Here is a 21,955-nt window from a genome sequence, read left to right as displayed (position 1 = left end):
TAATTTGATGGTGTGTGTCACCATGAACATGTTCTTTCTGACTTTCTGCTCTATCTTCTGCGTGTTGGCCACTCCCTCATGGTCACAAGACGGCTGCAGCACCTCCAGGCATCCCACCATTACACTTCAAAGTGTGGAGACAAGTAAAGGAAGCACTCTTGTCTTGGATCTCTTTTTTTAAAAAAAAATATTTATTAATTTACTTGGCTGCTTCAGGTCTTAGTTGCCGCATGCAGTATCTTCGACTTTTGTTGCAGCATGAGAATTCTTAGTTGCAGCATGTAGGATTTAGTTTCCTGACCAGGGATCGAACCTGAGCACCCTGCATTAGGAGCCAGGAATTTTAGCAGGGACCACCAGGAAAGTGGAACACCAGGGAAGTCCCTTGGATTTCTTTTTAATAATGAGAAAAACTCCCAGCAGTCCCTAGGTTTTCCTTCACTTCTCACTGGTTAAAAATGGGTTGCATGAAAAAAAAAAAAAAAAAAATGGGTTGCATGCTCAGACCTAAGCCAATCACTGACAAATCCCATGGGAGTAGGATTACCATGTTGTCTAGACCAGGACCTGTTATCCTGTAAGGAAGGTGCTGACCAGAGGGTGTGGACAAAGTGGGGATTCATGAAAGACATGAGGCAAGTACTGCATCTGCAAGCTAGCCAAAGATCCAAATGTACGTCATTATAAGGACGCTTGCCCTGAGTGTGGTGGACCTTAGGACATGCACCAACTCAGCATCCCTGTGACTCAGATGAAAAGGGGCGAGGCGCCAGCTTGCACCAAAATGAGAACTGCTGGCCTTATTGTGAGCTTGCTTATCTAGAAGACACACACAACCGCCTTCATTAGAGAGATTTGGAAAAGAAATCTTATCAGAGATGTGTTCTGTCACATAACAGAGCAGCGAAGACTTTTGTGAAACTTAACGGGCCACACAGGTGAGGCAAGCAGCCACACAGCACCAAGGTCTTTAATTTCCTGTAGGAAGCCTGATGATTATCTGTCTGGAAATGTCTCAGCTCAAGTAGGGATATAGGAGAGCCAGAATGAAAGGGCTCTTTATGTGGTCACGCTCTAAATTCAGACTCCTTAAAAAGAGATGCTTGTCTAAGAAGGCCAAACAAGCTCAGAGTAGCCCACCAACTCTGCTCTCCAAAGCCCCTCAAAGGCAGGCCAGGGCCCCTTTCAATGGAGAAAACCCTGACCTGAAGACAGGCAAGAGATAAGGGAAAAGAGAAAGAGAAAATATGCAAAGCGAGAGAGACAAAAACACTCAGAGAAACAGGAGGCAGAGAGTGAGATCAAGAGACTAACGAGAGACGGAAAAGAGAAAGGGAGGAAAGTAGATGTGACAAAGGAGAGAGAAAGGAGGAAAGGGAGATAAGAAGCTGGGAAAAGAAGGGAAGAAAGAAAAGCCACAGAACTAGGCAGACAGGAGATGTCCAATGATCACTTTTTCAAGGATTCTTGTTTACTGGTTGGAATTTTCAGCCTGAGGTCATCTTCTTATAGCTGGCTTTGCTTTCTGCACGAGGACAGAAATCCAGGGGTCACACAATGTTTTTCTAGCCAGCAGGATCCAGATGTTTCCAGTTCCTGAACGAGGCTGTGCTGAAGGGTCGAGGGGTCATTATTCAAAGAGGCCTTGAATATGCCTGACTCCTAGTAAAGGTGGAAGAAGAAACAGCCAGGACTCAAAAGAGTTATTCTTACTTTGTGAGCTCTGACATCTGAACTCACTTCTTATCCTGGTTTCTGTGGCTGGGATGAGGACAAGTGTCTATAAACAATCTGTGTATTCCATCTTCCCACATACCCTCTCCAGGAATAACTCTCAACTTAGCAAAAGCTCTGTTTCCCTCTAGTTGCTGCCTAAAGAACTTATTCACCCCTCAAGACCTTATTCAGATAAGCCTCCTTCCATGACCCTTTACACCCCTCAAAGGGTCAGCTGCTTCCCCTGCTACGTGCCCCCTAACACTCTGAAAAGGAATTCTCTTGAAGCACTTCTCACACGGCATTGTAATTATACATTTATGTTCCCCAGCAACTGGGCAATGCCACAAACATAGCAGAAATGCCATAAATATTTGCTGAGTTAATGAATGAATAAATAAATAAGTCTGCTTCCCTGACTGGATGGTGAGATTCTCAACTTGTGTGGAATCAAATTTAATCCCAGAACATTAGAGCCAAAGAGTGCTTAGCACCCACCGAGTCCAGCTGTCAAATATCAGCAAACATGAACAACAGAATTCAGGGATCACCAAGCTCTTCTTACATCCCTGGGAGTAGATCACTGATCTATGCCAATGTGTAGACACAGGAAAGTTCCAGTGTTTTCATTTATTTACTTTTCTGAATTTTCATAGGAAAAGCTTTCTCATCATGAAAGGTTTGGAAAGAATAGAAGACAATAAAGAAGCCAAAAAATCATGTATATACTCTCTATCTGAATCAGACGTTGTTAATATTTGGCATATTCCAGTCTTCTGCGATGCATTGTTTTCCTTATAAAATTGAGATTGTGGTGTATGTACATAGGTTTTAGAGTGGCTGTAATTAGTATGTATCTGACTTTCTATCTGTATTTCTGTTCTGTTTATTTCGTAAAAGGAAATCTCACCAACACATTAAATTCCATCATACTGCAAATAAGTATAATCCTACCTACTTGGTGTTTTTGTTAGTCTTCCTCTCCCATCTTATGTCTATAGTTTGCTCAGTCATTCACTATTTGGGGGTACTTGTCTGTTTCTGGCCATTATCAGCATCACTGCTCTGAACTTCCAGCAAGTACGTATGTGTGGTTAGAGGTAAAGCTTCTAATAACAGCATCATCTATGGATTCCGGAAGTGCTGCATCTCGGCCAGCTTAGGTGGAAGCAAGAATAATGTGCTCTGGAAGCCACTAACCGGCCCTAAAGGTGACCATGATGATGGTGCACCACTAGTGTATGGATGCAGGTGAAGTGTATGAGCCTAGGGGGCCGGGGCCAGGTTGCCGTGATACCCCTGGAGCCCAGATCCTGGCACACAGTGGGTGAATGAATGAATGAATGAATGGTGCATAGATGGGTGGGGGGGGTGGTATATAAACTGTGCTTAGATGCCTTGGCAGCATCTCAGCCTTCTGTGTGTTATACTCCCTGACCGCAAAACAGAGCCCCAAGCCTCTGGGGAAATCTGGGACTGGTCTATGTTAGCAGCAGGGAGTGTTCCAAGTCCTTGGTCCGCAGCACTGCCCTGCAGCAGCCGGACCCTGCCCCCAGCTGAGCAGTAAAGGAAACGGATGGTGATGAGATGCTGAGTACAAAGCTCCCCCGACTCCCAGTGTCCCTCACGTGCTGTCACACCCACACACCCACCCGCTCCTACCCACGTGAGCCTCTCCGCTCTCATCCGGGGTAACCGCCAGAGCAGTCTGTTTGGGCAGATAACCTGCTGAGTGAGAAAGAACATAACAGGGCTTTCCCTGTCATCCAAGGAGCAGCAACGCAGGTCAGCAGGCCTGAGAGGTCTGTCCTGTTGTTCACTGCATGCACAGTCCTCGGGCCCCTGCTGAGCCTAATACCAAGAATTTAAGGTGAATAACAGATGAGTCCGTCCTTAAGGAACTCACCCTCTTGTCCCAGACTGGCTCTTGTTTTGCGATCCCAAAACCATCCCCTTGTCCCGTATTCCTCATCTCAGGTGGAGAAAGGCCCATCACCACCACCCACACTCCCCCTCCAGATGCTGAGAGCCATCCTCAGTTCCTGCTTCTGATCCTGCCTACCCAAGCTCATAAATGCCTTACAACATCTTCCTATTTTCCTCTCCACCTCTCCAGTCCAAGCCATGACCCCAACACCTCCTGACTGGTCTGACTGTTAACCCCCCCCCCCCCAACCTTCACACCCACCCTGCACAGGGCAGCAGAGAAATCTTTTGCAAATGCCAATCTGATCATATTGCTCCACTGCTTGCATGCACGCTGATTCGCTTCAGTCATGTCTGACTCTTTGAGACCCCATGGACTATAGCCCGCCAGGCTCCTCTGTCCCTGGAATTCTCCAGGCAAGGATACTGGGATGGGTTGCCATGCCCTCCTCCAGGGGATCTTCCTGACCCAGGGATCGAACCCACATCTCTTGCAGCTCCTGCATTGCAGGTGCATTCTTTACTGCTAAGCCACCACGGAAGCCCTGCTTCTCTGCTTAAAAGCCCATAATGGCTTCCCAGGGCCCTTGGGATGAAAGCCAAAGTCCTCTTTAATGCAGCCCCATGGTCCAAGGGGGGCTGACCTCACTCTCCTCCCTTGCAGCACCCTTCATCTCTCCCCACCTGCTCCCACACACCCACCACACTGGCTTCCTCCAGCTCCACAAAGAGCCAGGTGACCTCACCACTCAGGGTGCCTGTGATGTTCCTCTGCCTAGAATACCACCAACACTCCTTCCCACCGTCTTCCTTCCCTGATCACCAACCCCTCCCCATCCCTAGAGTTCCCATGCAGCCATCGCTTCCTCAGGGAAGCCATCCCTGATACCTAGGCTAAGGCTGGTTCTCTGTTATTCATTCCATTAATACCCTGTCCTAGCTTCCCTGGCACTAGCTCAACTCTAACCAGAGACTATGTACTTAGTGCTGGAGCCTTCCACCCCAACTCCCACTAAAACAGAAACTCCAAAGAGTGGGTGCCAGGTAACTTAGGGCCTGGAGCACAGAAATTCTATAAAAATTAAGTAAGAGACTTCCCTGCTGGTCCAGGGGTTAAGAATCTGCCTTCCAGTGCAGGGGACATGAGTTCATTTCCTGGTCAGGGAAATAAGATCCCATGTCCCATGGAACAACTAAGCCCCAGGCACCACAACTAAAGCCTGTGTGCCACAGTGAAAAATCTCACATGCCACAACGAAGACCCAATGCGGTCAAATTAAGTAATTAATTTTTTAAATTGTTAAGTGACAATTATAGCATAGAGCTAGGAGCTGTGACAGTAGACACAGATGAGGCCCCTGGATCAACCCCTGAAAAATGGGTGGGGCTGGGGTCATTTCCCAGGAATGGTAAAGCTTAAGCCGAGTCCTGAAGGTGAGCCAACCAGGGGCTGGAGTGAAGAGATTCTCACTTTAGGCAGAGATAAAGCTTTGGAGGATGGTTTTGCAGAAACTGAAAATAATCCCAGATGGCTTGGGTTCACCTGAGTGCAAGAACACTTTGAGAGATGGCTAAAGAATTAAGCAGGAGATAGACTGAAGGATTTTTACAACCAAGAGAGGTAGTTTGATAAGGGAATGGAGAGCATCAAAGGATTTAAACAGGAGAGTGACCTTATTTTAAAAAAAGAAAAAAAGTACACTTTGGCTCCTGTATGGAGAAAGGATGGCATGGTATCAAGGTTGGAGGCAAGAAGATCAATTTGGAGGCTGCTGCAGTAATCCAGGAAGCTGATAAGGGCCTAGGCTGAGGCAGTGAGAAGAGAAAGGAGGGAAAGAGGAAAATTAGAGAGGCATTTGAAGATAGGATTGACAAGGTGACAATTTTGGTAGTCAATAGATTAAGATGGAGAAGAGGGTCATTCCCAAATTCCTGTCTTGAGCAGCTCAGTGAAGGTAAATTCTCTAAGATAAGGAATGCAGGATGAAGAAGAGATCAGGGCAAGGTGATGATACACCTTGATATGTTGAAATGTTGAAATCTGGGTATCTATGAGCCAAACCAAATGCACGTGTTAAATGGGCCTGGAGCTCAAGAGAGAGGCCAGCAGGTGTGCAATTCAGAAATGATTTGTCAAGCACTTGGAATGAATGGTTGATGCTCAGAAGACTTCCCTGGTGGTACAGTGGATAGGAATCCGCCTGCCACTGCAGGGGACATGGGTTTGATCCCTGGTCTGGGACGATTCCACATGCCACAGAGCAATGAAAAGCCAGTACACCACAACTACTGAGGTTGTATGCTGCAACTACTGAAACCCATACCCCTAGAGCCTGCGCTCCCCAACAAGAGAAGCCACCGCAATGAGAAGCCTGAGCACTGCAACCAAGAGTAGCCCCCGCTCACTGCAACTAAAGAAAGCCCGGGCACATGAGGTAGACCCAGCATGACCAAAAATAAATAAATAAATTATGTGGTAAAAGAAAGGGTGATGCTCAGAGATGTCAATATCAGAGAGGACTAAAGAGAAAATCTTAAAAGCAACCAGAGATATTATATCCAGAAGAAAAATGATAGTGTAATAGCAGACTTCCTGTCATAAATAATTCAAGCAGAGAACTATTAAACGACATCTTTAAAGTGGTAAAAGAAAAGCACTATCGGACTTCCCTGGTAGGGACGCAAGTCCAGTCCCTGGTGGGGAAACTTAAGATCCCACATGCTGAGGAGCAACTGAGCCCATGAGCTGCAACTACTGAGGCTGAGCTAGAGGATCCGTGAGCCACAGCTAGAGGATCCGTGAGCCACAGCTAGAGGACCCGTGGACCGCAACAAAAGACCCCACGTGATGCAGTGCAGATCCTACGTGCCGCAACTAAGACCTAACACAGCCAAAGTACATAAAGATAAATAGATATATATTTTTTAAAAGAAGAAAAGCACCATAGACTATGAGTTCTATACCCAGTGAAAATATCTTCAAAATGAAGATAAAACAAAGATGTTTTCAGACATACAAAACCTAAAAAGTTTCATCAAAAGGAGACCTGAACTATAGCTATATATGTTAAAGGAAGTCTATCATATGGAAGGAAAATGATAACATATATATATGTGTGTATATATATATATATATGTATATCTACACAAAGGAATGAAGAATATCAAAACTGGTAACTATGTGAATAAGCAAAAAAATTAGAGAAAATGGAATTACTTAAAATACTGATTAATCCAAAACTAGACAGAAAAAAAGGGGAAAGAGACAAAAATAAAGAGGACAAACAAAAATCCAGTTAGGACGTAAATGCCTTAAACAGTACAATCAACCAAGTTGACCTAATTGACATTTACAGAACCCTCCACACAACAATAGTAGAACACATATTATTTTCAAGTGCACATAGAACATTTACCAAGACAAACTATATCCAGAGTCATAAAGCAAGTCTCAAAGAATTTAAGTCACATAAAAATATTCTCTGGCCATAATGAAACTAACTTAGAAATCAATGACAGAAGTCAGACAGAGAAGGGGAAATATCATATGATATCCCTTATGTGTGGGATCTAAAAAGAAATGATACAAATAAACTTACTTACAAAACAAAAAAAAAAAAAAACTCACAGAGTTAGAAAATGAACTTATGGTTGCAAGAGATGGGGGCTGGTAGGGATAGTTAGAGAGTTTGGGATGGTCATGTACACACAGAGATATTTCAAATGGATAACCAACAAGGACTTATTGTATAGCACATGGAACTCTGCTCAATGTTATGTGGCAGCCTAGATGGGAGCTGGGTTTGGCGGAGAATGGATACATGTATATGTATGGCTTAGTCCCTTGGCTGTTCACCTGAAACTATCACAACATTGTTAATCGGCTGTACCCCAGTACAAAATAAAAAATGCAAAAAAAATTACAGAAAGATCTCAGCAATATCCTCAACCATTTGGAAACCATGTAACACACCTCCAAATAATCCATGGGTCAAAGAAGAAATCAAAAGGGACAATAGAAAGTATTTTGGATGAAAAGAAAACAGACAAATTATAATTTGCCACGAAACAATACTTAAAAGTTATAGCACCAAATACCTGTATTAGAAAAAAATAAAGAATCGTGCAGTGGTTAAGATTTTGCACTTCCACTGCAGGATGTGTGGATCCAATCCCTGGTCAGAGAACCAAGGTCCTGCAAGGTACAGCCAAAAAAATTTTTTTTAAAGAATAAGGATCTCAAACAAATGACTTTAGCTTTAATGTTAAGAAGTTGGGGTGCTCCCTTCAGCAGCACATATACTAAAATTGAAACCATACAGGGCTTCCCAGGTGACGCTAGTGGAATAGAATCTGCCTGCCAATGCAGGAACAATACAGGGAAGATTATCATGGCCCCTGGGTAAGGATGACAGGCAAATTGGTGAAAGCATTCCATATTTTAAAAGAAAAAGTTAAGAAAAGAAGAGAAAATTAAAAACCTAAGCAAATGAAAGAAAGGAATATCAGTGGAAATCAATGAAATAGAAAACCTAAAAAAATTAAGGGAAAAAAATCTATCAAACCAAAAGTTGCATCTTTGAGAACATTAATGAAATTGATGAATCTCTTGACTCCAGGATAACAGCTAGTTATCAGAAATACCAAGCTGTGATTAGAAGCCTGAAGTTTTCAGTCCTACTCCTCATCCTCCAGAGAGGGGAGAGAGGCTAGAAATGGAGTTAATTAAAATTGATCATGCCGACACGAGGAAGCCTCCATAAAATCCCAATAGCACGGGGTTCGGGGAGCTTGCAGGTTGGTGAACACACCCACACGGAGGTAGCACAATGGTCCCCAGCTCCACAGGGACAGAAACTCCGGTGCTCAGGACCCTCCCAGACATTGCCCTGTGTATCTCTGTATATCCTTAAATAAACTGGTAAAATGTTCTTTTTAAAAACTGATGAATCTCTAGCCAAATCAATCAGGAAAAAGAGGAAAGACAAAAATTCATCGACATCAGGACTGAGAAAGTAACAAACCTCCACATTCTTAGGTATTAAGAAAATAATGAGGAAATATTGAAAACAACTCTATGCCAATAAATTTGACAACTTAAATGAAATGGACAAATTGCTTGAAAGACGCAAACTACCAAAATTCATACAGAAAGAAATAGATAATGTGAATAATCCTATATTTATTAAGGAAATTTCCTTGCTTAAAATCTTCCCACAAAGAAACCCCAGCCCTGCGTGTCTTGACTGATGAATTCTACCAAGTATACAAGGAAGAAATAATACCAATTTTACACAAACTCTTTCAGATAATAAGAGGAAGAAGTACTCCTAACTCATTCTATGAGGCTAGAATTACTCTGATACCAAAACAAGACAAAGGCATTAAAAGAAAACAAGGCCAAAATTCCTCATAAACATAGATACAAAAATTCTAAACCAAAATTTAGCAAATCGAATTTTGCTATATATGAAAAGAATATATATATATGTATATATATAAAGGATAAAATACCACAATCAAGTGAGATTTAGCCAACAAAGGCAAAGTTGGTCTAACATTTGAAAATCAATCAATATAATCCCCTAGTTATTAATAACCAACTTAAAAAGAAAAAAAGATACTTTTAGATGTGGCAAAGGTATTTGATGAAATCCAACACACATTCCTGATTAAAAACCTTCAGCGAACCAGTAATAGAACAAACCTCCTCATTCTGATAAAAGGCATCTACAAAAATAACTATGGTTAACAGCATACATAATGGTTAAAGTCTAAGGGCTTTCTGCCCAAGACTGGGAATGGGTGACATCCAAACTCATCACCTATTCTGATGATGGTACTGAAGTTTCTAGCCAGCACAACAAGATAAGAAATAAAAGACATCCATATTAGAAAGACGTGAAACTGCCTTGGGCTTCCCTGGTAGCTCAGCGATAAAGAATCCACCTGCAATGCAGGAGACACAGGAGATATGGGTTCTATCCCTGGGTCAGGAAGATCCCCTGGAGGAGGAAATGGCAACACATTCCACCATTCTTGCCTGGGAAAAATCCCATGGACAAAAGAGCCTGGCAGGCTATAGTCTAGAGGGTCTCAAAAGAGTCAGACATGACTTAGTGACTAAACAAAACAAAGCAAAAAACAAAAAACACTGTCTCTATTCAGAGATGACATAATCATCTATGGAGAAAATTTGATGAAGTTCTCTAAAAAAGCTACTGGAAATGCTAAGTGAATTCAATGAAGTTGCAGGATACAAGATCAATATACAAAACTCAATTGTATTTCTACTTATTAGCAATAAATAAGTAATGACAACAAAATAAATGACAATTTTAGTAGTTTTAAAACTATGACATAGGGGTAGATCTGGTCAAAGACATGCAACATCTGTGCACTAAAAATTACAAAACATGGCTGAGAAGAATTAAAGATCTAAATAAGTGGAGAGATATATACCACAGTGATGGATCAGAAACTCAAGGATGTTAAAATGCCAATTCTCCCAAAGTGTCTGTGGGATTCAGTGCAATCCCAATCAAAACCCCAGCCAGCTTTTTTATAGATATTTACGAGTTTATTCTAAAGTTTATGTATGTGGAAAAGCAAAGGACCTTGAGGAGCTGAAAAAACCTTGAAAAAACAAAGTTGGAGGATTTACACTACCTGATTTGAAGACTAATTATCTAGCTAAAATAATTAAGACAGTGTGGAGTTTGCTTTTAAAACTAGACAAATAAATCAACTGAAAGGAATAGAAATTCCTAAACATACGTGTACACAGGGCTTCCCCAGTGGTGCTAGTGGTTAAAGAACCTGCCTGCCAATGCAGGAGACTCAGGTTTGATCCCTGGGTGGGGAAGATCCGCTTGAGAAAGGCATGGCAACACACTCCAGTATTCTTGCCTGGAGAATCCTATGGACAGAGGAGCCTGGTGGGCTACAATCCGTACGGTCAGACAGAGTCGGACACGACTGAAGTGACTTAGCACACACTCATATGTGTACTACTGATTTTCAACAAGTGTGGAAAGGCAGTTCAGTAGAGAAAAGATAGTCTTTTCAATAAATGATGCCAGAACAACTGGATATCTATATGCAAAAAAAAAAATCTAACAGTCTATACCTCACACTACATACAGAAATCAACTTAAAATGGATCATAGGCTTAAATGTAAAACCTAAATTTATAAAACTTCTAGAAGAGAACATAGGAGAAAATCTTTGTGACCTTGGGTCAGACTGGGGTTTTGATTGGGATTGTGTTGAATCTATAGATCAATAGATACAATAGTAAAAGCACGGTCTATAAAAGAAAAAATTATAAACTGAACTTCAACATAACTAAGGGGAATTGGAGAGCCTAACAAAATGCACCCGATTTTAGTACAGAATGCCAAGTGCCGTGGGAGTATAGTGGGCATTAGTTGGTTACATTCCCGGCAATAATTGCCCTCATCTCTGTCCTAAAAACTCTCCCTCTGGGAACCACCCCACTCCTACTTTGTAGGAGCCACGTGCTTGGATGAGATTGCTCTCACTCCAGTTCCAAGGTGATCTGCCTGGCATAATTTCATTGTTTGTACCACACACTGACTGATTCAGTAAGAGAAGCTATACTATTAACTGGTGCGTGGATTCTCTTATCCACTTCAGGTCAGTCTAACCACAGTGGGGCTTAAGGCTTTTGCTCTATGGCTAGGGAAGAACACATTCTCTCTTTCTGCCCTTAAGTCAAGAAGGATGAATGTAGTCTTTATCGCTGGTGGCTGCCATCTTGACTCCTTGAGAGAAGTCAATCTGAAAACAAAGCCAACACATCTGAAGGGGCTAGAATCTAGAGAACAAATGACGAAAAGAGCTGGAGTCCTGATCAACCCATGCCTGAAGCTAGGTTCTTCTTAGGCATCTAGATAATAAATTCTCTTTATTATTTAAGTTCATTTGAATGGAATTTCCTCTTACTTGCATCTTAAAAGCAACCTTATTGATATAGGAGCATAGAAGAGAGCTCATTAATTTTGTCTGATAATACTGGGGAAGTCTTCCCAGAGGGGACATCATTTGACCTTTGATTTATAGGCTAAGCAGGTTTTTGCCAGGTAACAAGAGAAGTAAGAATGATCAGCTGAATCTGTCACCTTGGGGACAGCCTGATGTCCCTCCAACCCTGAAGCTAAGTCCTCTCTCCCCCTCGAATCGGCACCTTCTCACCTCCGTTCACCATGCAGCAGCTTACTGCCAGTGGGGATATATTAAAGCCGACTCCTCCTGCCCAGGAAATGGAAAGAACCCAGGAGAATTAACTGGAAAAAACCTATTAAGCAACAAAGAACATACCCAGCTATCAAGTCATCTTCAGAATTCTAAATCATGCAAGTGGCCTTCTTGAATGGCTTTCCCTACCTGTAAGAGCTCTCCACCTCGAGAGGACCTTGGAGACCAACGGGGTCTGGAATTTTCCTAGCCTGGGCACGCCTCATCCCTCTCCCCTGCGTGCCCTTCAGTCATGAGACTTTAACAACAAGATCCACCTAGTCATGAAACCCTCACATAATTATAATGAATCCTTTTTCCTTTTTGAGAAGCAAGCCTTTTCCCCTTGGGCTGAGATAAAAATCCAGCCTTTGATGTGGCCTTACAGCTTCATGTTGATAAGAGTTCCTTCTTGCGCAGTGCTTTCCAGCATGTTATCTCATCCGAGCTGAGAACCAGCCAGGGATTCTGGGCCCCACCTAGCAGATGAGGACCTGGGGTCTCCCAGAGATTAAATGGCTTGCTCAAGGTCACGCAGCTAGCTCCTGGTGGGGGCCCGTCCTTGGACCCCTGCACTGCCTCTCTTCTTAGACGAATTCTCAGAAAAGCAACTCCACTGTGCCTACAGTCTGCTGTGCGAACAGCAGCCAACCTCACCAGGGCAACAACAGTATTCTGTCCTTCCAGAAATCTAGGAAGCCCCCGGTAGATCATGCCTTCCCTCATAGCTCAGTCAGTAAAGAACCTGCTTGCAGTGCAGGAGACCCAGCTTCAATTCCTGGGTCGGGAAGATCCCCTGGAGAAAGAAATGGCAACCCACTCCAGGATTCTTGCCTGGAGAACCCCATGGACAGAGGAGCCTGGCGGGCTACAGTCCATGGGGTTGCAAGAGTCAGACACAACAGTGACTAAACCACCAGCTGGTAGATCTTGACAGGGCGCAGCTACCAAATTGAGACATTGGGCAGTCACTGGCTGCATCTGGGCCTCAAATCCCTCCATGTAAAGCGGACCTAGCTGCCTCACCAGCAGTGGGGACAGTCGCACAGAGTCACTGTGCTCCTCTGATGGACTGGCATTTACCCTCCACCGGCCTGAGAGCTGGCCGGGGGACAACAGTGCTGGATGGGCGTGGGAGCTGAGGGTTCTAGCCGACCACGTGCTCAGCAGGACGATGGAAAAGCTACCCACGGCAGAAAGGAGTCAGGGGAGGGGTGACTTCCTACCTGCCCGTGGGAACCGGGGCAGAACGTCCCCAAGGGCCGAAACCTGCACACCACCCTCAGAGTTTCCATCCTTCTCACACGAAGCCTCGCTTCCTTTCCCACACTGGTATCACCGCCCCAAGCCACCACCTCTCCTGCCCAGCTTCACCCGGAACAATGGAACCTGGAGGCCTTCTAAAATTAGCCTCCAGCCCTGCCAGGGCTCCTGCCGCTGCCCAGGGTCACTGCCTTCCTGAGCTGGGGGCATGGGCCTGCTTGTCTTTCCTCCACTGCTGGCCCTCCCGCCTCGCCTGCCTCCTCCTGCCAGCTCTCAGGTGCAGAATTCACCTGGCTTCCTGCCTCATGCTCCCAACTAAGGAGGTGAGCGAGCAAAGCTAGGAGTGGGACTGCTGGGCCTGGAAGAACAGAAGGATTCCCTCCGAGTCAACAGCTGGGCACAGCTGTAAGTCAAGCTCAGACGGGGGGACGTTCCCGGTGGTCCAGTCGCTAAGACTCCACACTCCCAAGACAGGGGGCCCAGGTTTGATCCCCGATCAGGGAACTAGACTCCACATCCACATGTGGCAACTAAGAGTTCGCATGCTGCAACTGGAAGATTCCCCATGCTGCCACAAAAGACCCAGCGCAGCCAAATAAATTTTTTTTTTCATTTCAAATGGGCACCCGCATGCTCAGTGAGCCCCGTCTGCCTCCTCAGAATGACATTTCCCCAGACTCCAAAGTGATATACACTCTCCTCCCCTCACTCTTCACACCTCCTACATTCTCCTCACACCCCTGCCGCTTCATACCACCACCACGCCAATGACCTTGCTTTATACTTCCTGGGGAAAAACCTGGTGCAATCTGATAGGAACCCCCTCCTCTCCTTACCACAAACCACTGGCCTCCTCACATCAAGACCACCTGTCTGCGTACCTCCCGTGAGGAGGGATAATGTCCTAGGTCCATCCAGGTGCCTTGATTCCACCCTCCCCTGCTCCTCAAGGCCATGGCTCCTGCCCAGGCCCTCATACCTGCATCACAAGCTTCTCTTCTACCAAAGCCACCCATCGGCATGTAAGCACGCTTCAGCATCTCGTGTCCGTAAAAATCTTCCCACAATCTCATGTCCCCTTCCAGGTGCTCGCCCCAAGCTTTCCTCCCCCTCCACAACAAAACTGTAGGGCGGTGGCAGCAATCCACACTCCACCCAATCGTCCATCATCCTCTCTCAGCGTCCCCCCTGAGAAGCCAAGCTCCTTCCTCCTTTCTGGCCTTTGCACGTGGTGCTCCCACTGCCTAGCAGACTCCTCCCCAATCTTGGCTCTTGTCCTTCAGAGCTCGGTTTATGTGTTTTTTTTCCTCAGAAGTTCTTTTCTTGACCATTCAACCTCAACCAACCTCCCAGTAACCATCATGTCTCCCTGTATTACTTCTCAGAATAACACTTAACTGTCTAGTAAGTAAACTGACTGTTGGGCTTCCCAGGTGGTGCTAGTGGTAAAGAACCCACCTGCTGATGCAGGAGACATAAGAGACGCGAGTTCGATCCCTGGGTTGGGAAGATCCCTTGAAGAAGGGAGTGTCTACCCACTTCAGGATTCTTGCCTGGAGAATCGCATGGACAGAGGAGCCTGGTGGGCTACAGTCCCTAAGGTTGAAGCGACCTCACACGCAGACTAAGTGCTCGATCATTTTCTGCTTCTTCCTTTGTGACCCGTCCTCCACTACAAGAACTAAACTCCACAACAGCAGAGGCCTTATCGTGCTCATTCAGTGCTGCGCTTAGACAGTGCCTGGCACCTGACTAATAGGCAATGACTATGTGTCGATTGGCTGAATAAAGGTGTCCTGGACAAGCCTATTTCAATCTTTTAGACGGGTTTTTTAAGTTGTCAAGGTCATTATTAAAACTAGGTAATGGAAGATTGACATGCAAAAGGAGAGAAGCTGGGAGTAGAGGGGGCTTTAGGAAACTGATGCCACAGGGGAGGCAAGAGGACATGCTGCCAAGATTGATAAAAGGCAACAGTCAAAAATATCCAGGGCTGGCAGGGGCAGGAAAACCAGCATTCTCATGAACTGAGAATGACACTATAAACTATGTAATGCTTCAAAAAACAAAGATCATGGCATCCGGTCCCATCACTTCATAGCAAATAGATGGGGAAAGAATGGAAACAGTGACGGACTTTATTTTCTTGGATTTCAAAATCACTGTGGATGGTGACTGGAGCCATGAAATTAAAAGACGCTGGCTCTTTGAAAGGAAAGCTATGACAAACCTAGACAGTGTATTAAAAAGCAGAGACATTACTTTGCTACAAAGGTCCATATAGTCAAAGCTATGATTTTCCCAGTAGTCATGTACAGATGTTAGAGCTGGACAATAAAAAAAGGCTGAACACTGAAGAATTGATGCCTTCGAACTGTGGTGCTGGAAAAGACTTTTGAGAGTCCCTTGTACAGCAAGGAGGTCAAACCTGTCAATCCTAAAGGAAATCAACCCTGATTCATTGGAAGGACTGATGCTGAAGCTGAAGCCCCAGTACTTTGGCCACCTGATGCGAAGAGCCAACTCATTAGAAAAGACCCTGCTGCTGGGAAAGATTGAGGGCAGGAGAAGAAGGGGGTAACAGAGGATGAGATGGTTGGATGGCATCACCAACTCAATGGACATGAGTTTGAGCAACCTCTGGAAGATCGTGAGGGACAGGGAAGCCTGGCATGCTGCAGTCCATGGGGTCGCAAAGAGTCAGACACAACTGAGCGACTGAACAACAACAAATGTTTCTAGAGGCAACTTTGGTAGTATCTATTTAAAATATTAAATGTCTGTGTTCTCTGACCCAACATTTTCACTTCTGGATGTTTATCCTGCAGACAAACTCCCACAAATGCATAAAGAGAAATGTATACAAAAACACTGCAGCACTATTTATCATGGCAGAAACTTGGCAATAACTCAAATGTCCATAAATAGGGAACTCGTTACATAAACTATTGTATAACTGCACAATAGACTTAAAAGAATGAGGCAGATTTATACGTATTTTCTAGAAAAGACATCTAATATAGTCCAATAGGGGAGAAAAACAAGTTGCAGAATGAGCCACGTACACAATACTATCCTATTTTTGTTTTTAAAAAGAAATAAAATATGTTAATATGTGTATAAAAATGTTGGAAGAGAATGCACTAAACTGTTTGTGACCGTTATTTTGAGGGGATTCTGTATGCAGGGAGGTTCTACTTTTTAGATTTTATATTTCTGCAATGTGTTGGGCTTGTATATCCATACATTATTTCTGTGACCGGAAATTTTCTACTTTATTTATTTTTTATTTTTGGCTGTGCTGGATCTTCACTGCTGCTCAGGATACTCTAGGTGTGGTGCACAGGCTTCTCATTGCTGTGGCTTCTCTCGTGGCTGAGCACAGGCTCTCGATGTGCAGGCTTCAGTGGTTGCCGCGCTCGGGCTCAGTAGTTCCGATATATGGCTCTAGGGCGCCTGGACTCAGTAGGTGAAGCTCACAGACTCTAGAGCACAGGCTCAGTAGTTGTGGCGCACAGACTTAGTTGCTCTGCAGCATATGGGATCGTCCCCGCCCAGGGATCAAACCCGTGTCTCCTGCACTGGCATACGTGTATGTGTGCTAAACCGCTTCAGTCGTGTCCAACTCCGTGCAACCCTATGGACTGCAACCCGCCAGGCTCCTCTGTCCATGGGGATTCTCCCAGCAAAAATGCCGTGCCCTCCTCCAGAGGGTCTTCCTGACCCAGGGATCGAACCCGCGTCTCTTACATCTGCCTGCATTGGCAGGCAGATTCTCTACCACTGAGCCACCAGGGAAGCCAGTGACCAGAAAATACCGAAGGCAATCAAGAGGTAATAAATGGCAGGCAGTTGAACTAGGACAGTGGCAGAGGGAGTACAGAGAAGAGGCCAGGCATGAGAGCTATTGATGAGACAAGAGTCACAGATTGTAAGCCTGGATGATGAGGAGTGCAATGGACCTAAACCAGGAGGGTAACACCCCACCACACTGGGACCACAAAATAAGGTCGACCACATTTCATGTAAATTACCCAAACTGCAATTGACTGACTGCTACCACTCTGGCCCTATATGCCTTTCTAGCCGCCCAGCACCAGTGTGACAAAAACCTCTGCTTTCGTTCCCCACTGCACTACAGAAACTAGGCTGCCAGCACCATTCTTAGACCAAGGCCAAGGAGCCCTGTCCTGGGACCTCCTGCATGCGCGTGCACACACACACACACACACACACACATGCATATACCCAAACACATACGCATACACAGAAATATTGTTAAAGAACACGAGTGACTCAGCAATTCCATTCCCTCTTAAGTATATCTCCAAGAGAACAGAAACATATCCACACAAAAGCTTGTACATGAATGCTCACTGCGGCATTATTCACAATAGCCACAAAAAGTGGAAACAGTCCAAATGTCCATCAACAGGAAACTGGGTAAACAAAATGTGGTCTCTCCAAAACTGGAATCTCATTCAGGCACAGAAAGGAATGATGTGCTGATACATGCTTCAGCTTGGACAAGCCTTGAAAACATTATGCTAAGTAAAAAAAGTCAATCACAAAAAGGCACATGTTATGATACTGTTTATATTTAATGTCCAGAATAGGCAAATTCATACAGAAGGATGTAGACCAGTAGTTGCCAGGGACTTGGGCGAGGGGAGAAGGACAGGTGACAGCTCATGGGTGCAGCATTTCTTTAGTAGTTGATAAAAAAATAAGATACTCTGAATTGGTGGTAATGGTTGCACAACTCTGTGAACATACTAAAAACCACTGGCCTATTCATTTGAAATGGGCGAGTGGTATGGTATGTCAGTACTGTTAGAATACAGCTGTTAATAATAAACATACATACAGACACACACAGACACCTCCCTCACTCAAAAGCGTAGCTCAGGGCACGCACAGTGCAGGGTACAACCCTAAACATCCTCTGTTGTGACCCACATTCTTCTGTGTCTCTCGCCCCATGGCTTCCCGTCGAAGACAACTAAGCCCGGGGCCAGGACAAGGTGTGGGCCATGGTGCAGCCAGTGCTGGAGATGAACCTGCTTTAGAGGGCCAGGAAGATAGTCCTGAGGAAGTCCTCAGTAAATGAAAAGAAGTAATCCATTTGCCAAATCCTTCCTTTCAGATCATGTGACACTACCTCCTTTCCCAGGAAGGGGGTGTTGATGTTCTTGCTTCACTTCCTGCTACAATCATAGAGTATTCAGGAATGAGCAAAGTATTCGCAACTCTTACATGTGATTTTTTGAGAAATATTTTCAATATTAAATCATTCGTATTACTCCTCGATTTGTAAATGTGGAGGTCTAGATGGAAATGCATACAGCTTGGCACTGATTCTTTACATTGGCCACCAGAAGAATGCTGAATACTAGAGAAGGAAATAGTTTTATGCTTATAAAAGCATGTAATAAGATTCAATTGATGGCCTAGTGGTTAGGATTCCAAGCTTTCACTGTGTGGCCTGGGTTCAATCCCAGGTCAGGGCACTAAGATCCCACAAGTCAAGGTGTAGCCAAAGGAAAAAAAGATTTAACTGAATTTTCATAAAATAAAAGTTTAAGTCATCAGCTTTATTTGAAATATTTGCTTTACATTTTTATACTTTTCTATTTAAACTAGTGTGCATTTTAATAGATGATTTTTGGAAGAAAAGGGATTTCTTTGAAAATATATGGTAATTAATTTTCACTTTATACTGTTTTACATTTGTTTCAGTTTACATTGAATTAATGAAACAATTCAAGGTCCGTACTTTTTGGAAAGTGTTCTTTGTATTTTTATCCTTTAGTTCATTGCTATCAACAGCACACAAACTAGGGAAAATCTTGATCAAATCAATATAATTAGTGGTTTTATTAAAATAAAGACAAGAAAAATCAATTCCATGGAAATTATATAATAATTTATGAATGATATTTATCTTTATTACTTACCCAGTCATCTCTGGCCCATTAACAGAACACCCGGACATGCACAAAATTAAATTCAATCAGTTTTGATTATGTTGCCAACTTTGAGTTACATTATTTCCTAGGTTTGTTGTTATAAAGTTACATTTGTCAAAGTAGAAGGTTAGAAAGTGTTTTATTATTTATAAAGAAAACAGTTTGTTTTCCTTATAACTTTTAAGTATTTGGCCATGTAATATTATGTAGGCCTCTCACCCCAGCCCCACAAACCCGACGGGCAGGCCCACTGGCTGTGCCTTCAGACTCTTTCTGAGGGTGATGGAAGACAAGCATACAGAGAGAGGATAAACAACCCCAGCTACCAGAGAAGGGGCCACTTCCGGGGCCCACAGGCCCTCCATAATGCACTCCCAGCCCACCTGCAGAGGGAAAAAAGATGACTCCCCCATAACCAGGCAGATATCTGCCTTCCTTAGTCAGGAGCATCTGCTTCCCGGGATGATGGGCCCTTGGGAGAAACCCCAACCTACCAAGAGAGGGTGCTCCTGCTCTATGACCCCAGGGACAGCAGAACACAGTATTTATCCATTCATTACTTCACAGGCCAGATGCAGAGTCCCCGCCCTCAGGCTGCCTTTAGCCTAGTGAGGAAGTGACACCACAGTCACACACATAGAGGACCTGCAGCCCATCCAATCCAGGTGGGATCACCAGGGCCAGACTGCTCTGGCTTCAGTCTCTCCTCCCGGCGAGGTGCGGGGACCATGGATCCTGCCAGTCGGTCTTTACTCGGCTCTGGATGCCCCACGGGCTGCTGGCCCGACAAGAACACTCAACACTGAAGAACAAACAGCAGTCTGCTGCTCAGGGTCCCCCATATTCACAAAGATTCAAGAAATACTTCTCCCCACAACTCCCCACCACCCACCCCAACCACCACCCACCCCAACCACCACCCACCCCAACCACCACCCACCCCAACCACCACCCCTGAAAGTAAGAAAGTCTCAGAGGCAGAGCTCTGACTCAACTACATGCATGAGTTGCTATTACCAAACAGAATGACTGGGCAGCTGGGAATGCACTCAAGGACCCCATGACTTCACGTCTCCCTGAGAACAATGGGTAAATGCTTACTTTACACGCATATAATGAAGGGACTGCTTTGGGCAATTTTTCTGAAACAAAGGAACTGCCTGCTCCAAAAAGAGAATTGAAGTCATCACTTCTAAAAACCGAAACTTCTTGTGACCTTTCCGGCGAGTTTTTCATCGAGGTTTCAAAAGTCTGAGAGATTGGTCTCAGCCTGAGCACCGTGCTATAGTTTGAGCAATGGAACACGGAAGGCAAGGAGCAGACTTGGAGAGTTTATGACAAGGCTGGTTTGAGTATAACTAGTGGCATGTGTAGCGAAGCAAGAATATTTGGGAGTCATCCACATGAAGATGAGCTCACCAAGGGAGGGAGGGAAGAGAGAGAACAGAAGGCAAGGGCCTGAAGAACACCTGTATTTCTAGGACAAGAGGAGAGGAGGAGTCAGAAATAGAAAAGGCAGGAGCAGAAGAGGCAGGAGAACCAAGAAAAGTGAATTCAAGAGAGAGGGAGTGGGTGGTCGTCTCCACAGATGCAGCCAGGCCCAGAGTGAGAACTGAAGACATGTGTCCATGGTGGGTGACCTGTAAGAAGCCGTTTCAGAAGAGATGGGAGCGGAGGTCCAATTGTAGGGTGTGAAGGAGTAAAAGGAACAGAAAACTGAGATGGTAATTGAGGGGTCAGTAGACAGAACGGAAGCTGTTTTAGGACAGGCGCAGATGGAGACACTGGGAAATCCAACAGAAAGGAGTTAATTGATGCAGCCAAGTCCTAGATGGAGGGATGGACCACTAGCGGGGAGTGAATCACTGCAGAGAACCAGGGACAGGCCCTCCACCACCAAAGCAGGTGGGACAGAAGGAGAAGGATGGAGTTGAGGGAGGAAGAGAGGACCCAGGTTGGGGCTCAGCCACTGTGGCTGCTGTCACCTCCCCAGCCTGGGAAACAAAGGCCAGCATGGCCCAACCGCCACTGTGTCTGGCATCTGAGCTAAAGGGCCCGTATGCCCAAGAGCCCAGTCATTTTCATGTTCATAATAAATACCTCCTGACCAACTCTCAGTACCTCCTGGTTCACTCTCTCATTCACTTATTTGACAATATTGGGCTTCCCTGGTAGCTCAGACTGTAAAGAATCTGCCTGCAGTGCAGGAGACCCAGGTTCAATCCCTGGGTTGGGAAGATCCCCTGGAGAAGGGAATGGCTACCCACACCAGTATTCTTGCCTGGAGAACTCCATGCACAGAGAAGCCTGGCGGGCTACAGTCTATAGGGTTGCACAGAGTCAGACACAAGCAACTAACACTTTCACTTTCTTCACCACCCCCTACTCTGTGATGGGTACTTTACTGAATGCTGGGAGTTACAAAAGTCAGAAGGACCTGGACTTGCCCTCACAGAGCTCAGAGAGCAGCAGGGAGCAAGAGGAAGCAGGCCTTCACACAGTGTGGGAAGGCTAGACAGAAGGGGATATGGAATTCCAGAGCAAGGACATCTCACCTTGGGGAGGAAGCACCTGGGGAGAAAGCGACACAGAAGCTAAGAACCAAGGCCAGAGGAGGAAGGGAGCCAAGAGAACAACAAGAGCAGTGGTGTTCCAGGCAGAGGGTACAGAGCACTCAAAGACACAGAAATGAGCGAGACCTGGTGATTCCAAGAACCAGTCTCCAGAAGGTCAGGGTGGCTGGAGAGCAGAGCATAGCACAGTTATTCAAGGGATGGGGTTGAAGCCATAGGAACAGGGCCTGCCTGAGATATTTAGCAACA

At 45.0% G+C, this 21,955-nt stretch overlaps 1 non-coding gene across 1 annotated transcript; it reads left to right on the top strand.

Annotated features, from left to right (window-relative positions):
- Positions 1-7,983: 7,983 nt before the first annotated feature.
- LOC133041803 (U6 spliceosomal RNA) lies at positions 7,984-8,085 on the top strand. Its single transcript, XR_009689373.1, has one exon. It is a non-coding gene; the product is annotated as a U6 spliceosomal RNA (small nuclear RNA).
- The last annotated feature ends 13,870 nt before the right edge of the window (positions 8,086-21,955 follow it).

The sequence above is a fragment of the Dama dama genome, chromosome 20 (assembly GCF_033118175.1).
Source record: "Dama dama isolate Ldn47 chromosome 20, ASM3311817v1, whole genome shotgun sequence".
NCBI classification, from domain to species: Eukaryota; Metazoa; Chordata; class Mammalia; order Artiodactyla; family Cervidae; genus Dama; species Dama dama.
This window is presented reverse-complemented; position numbering and strand designations above follow the sequence as displayed.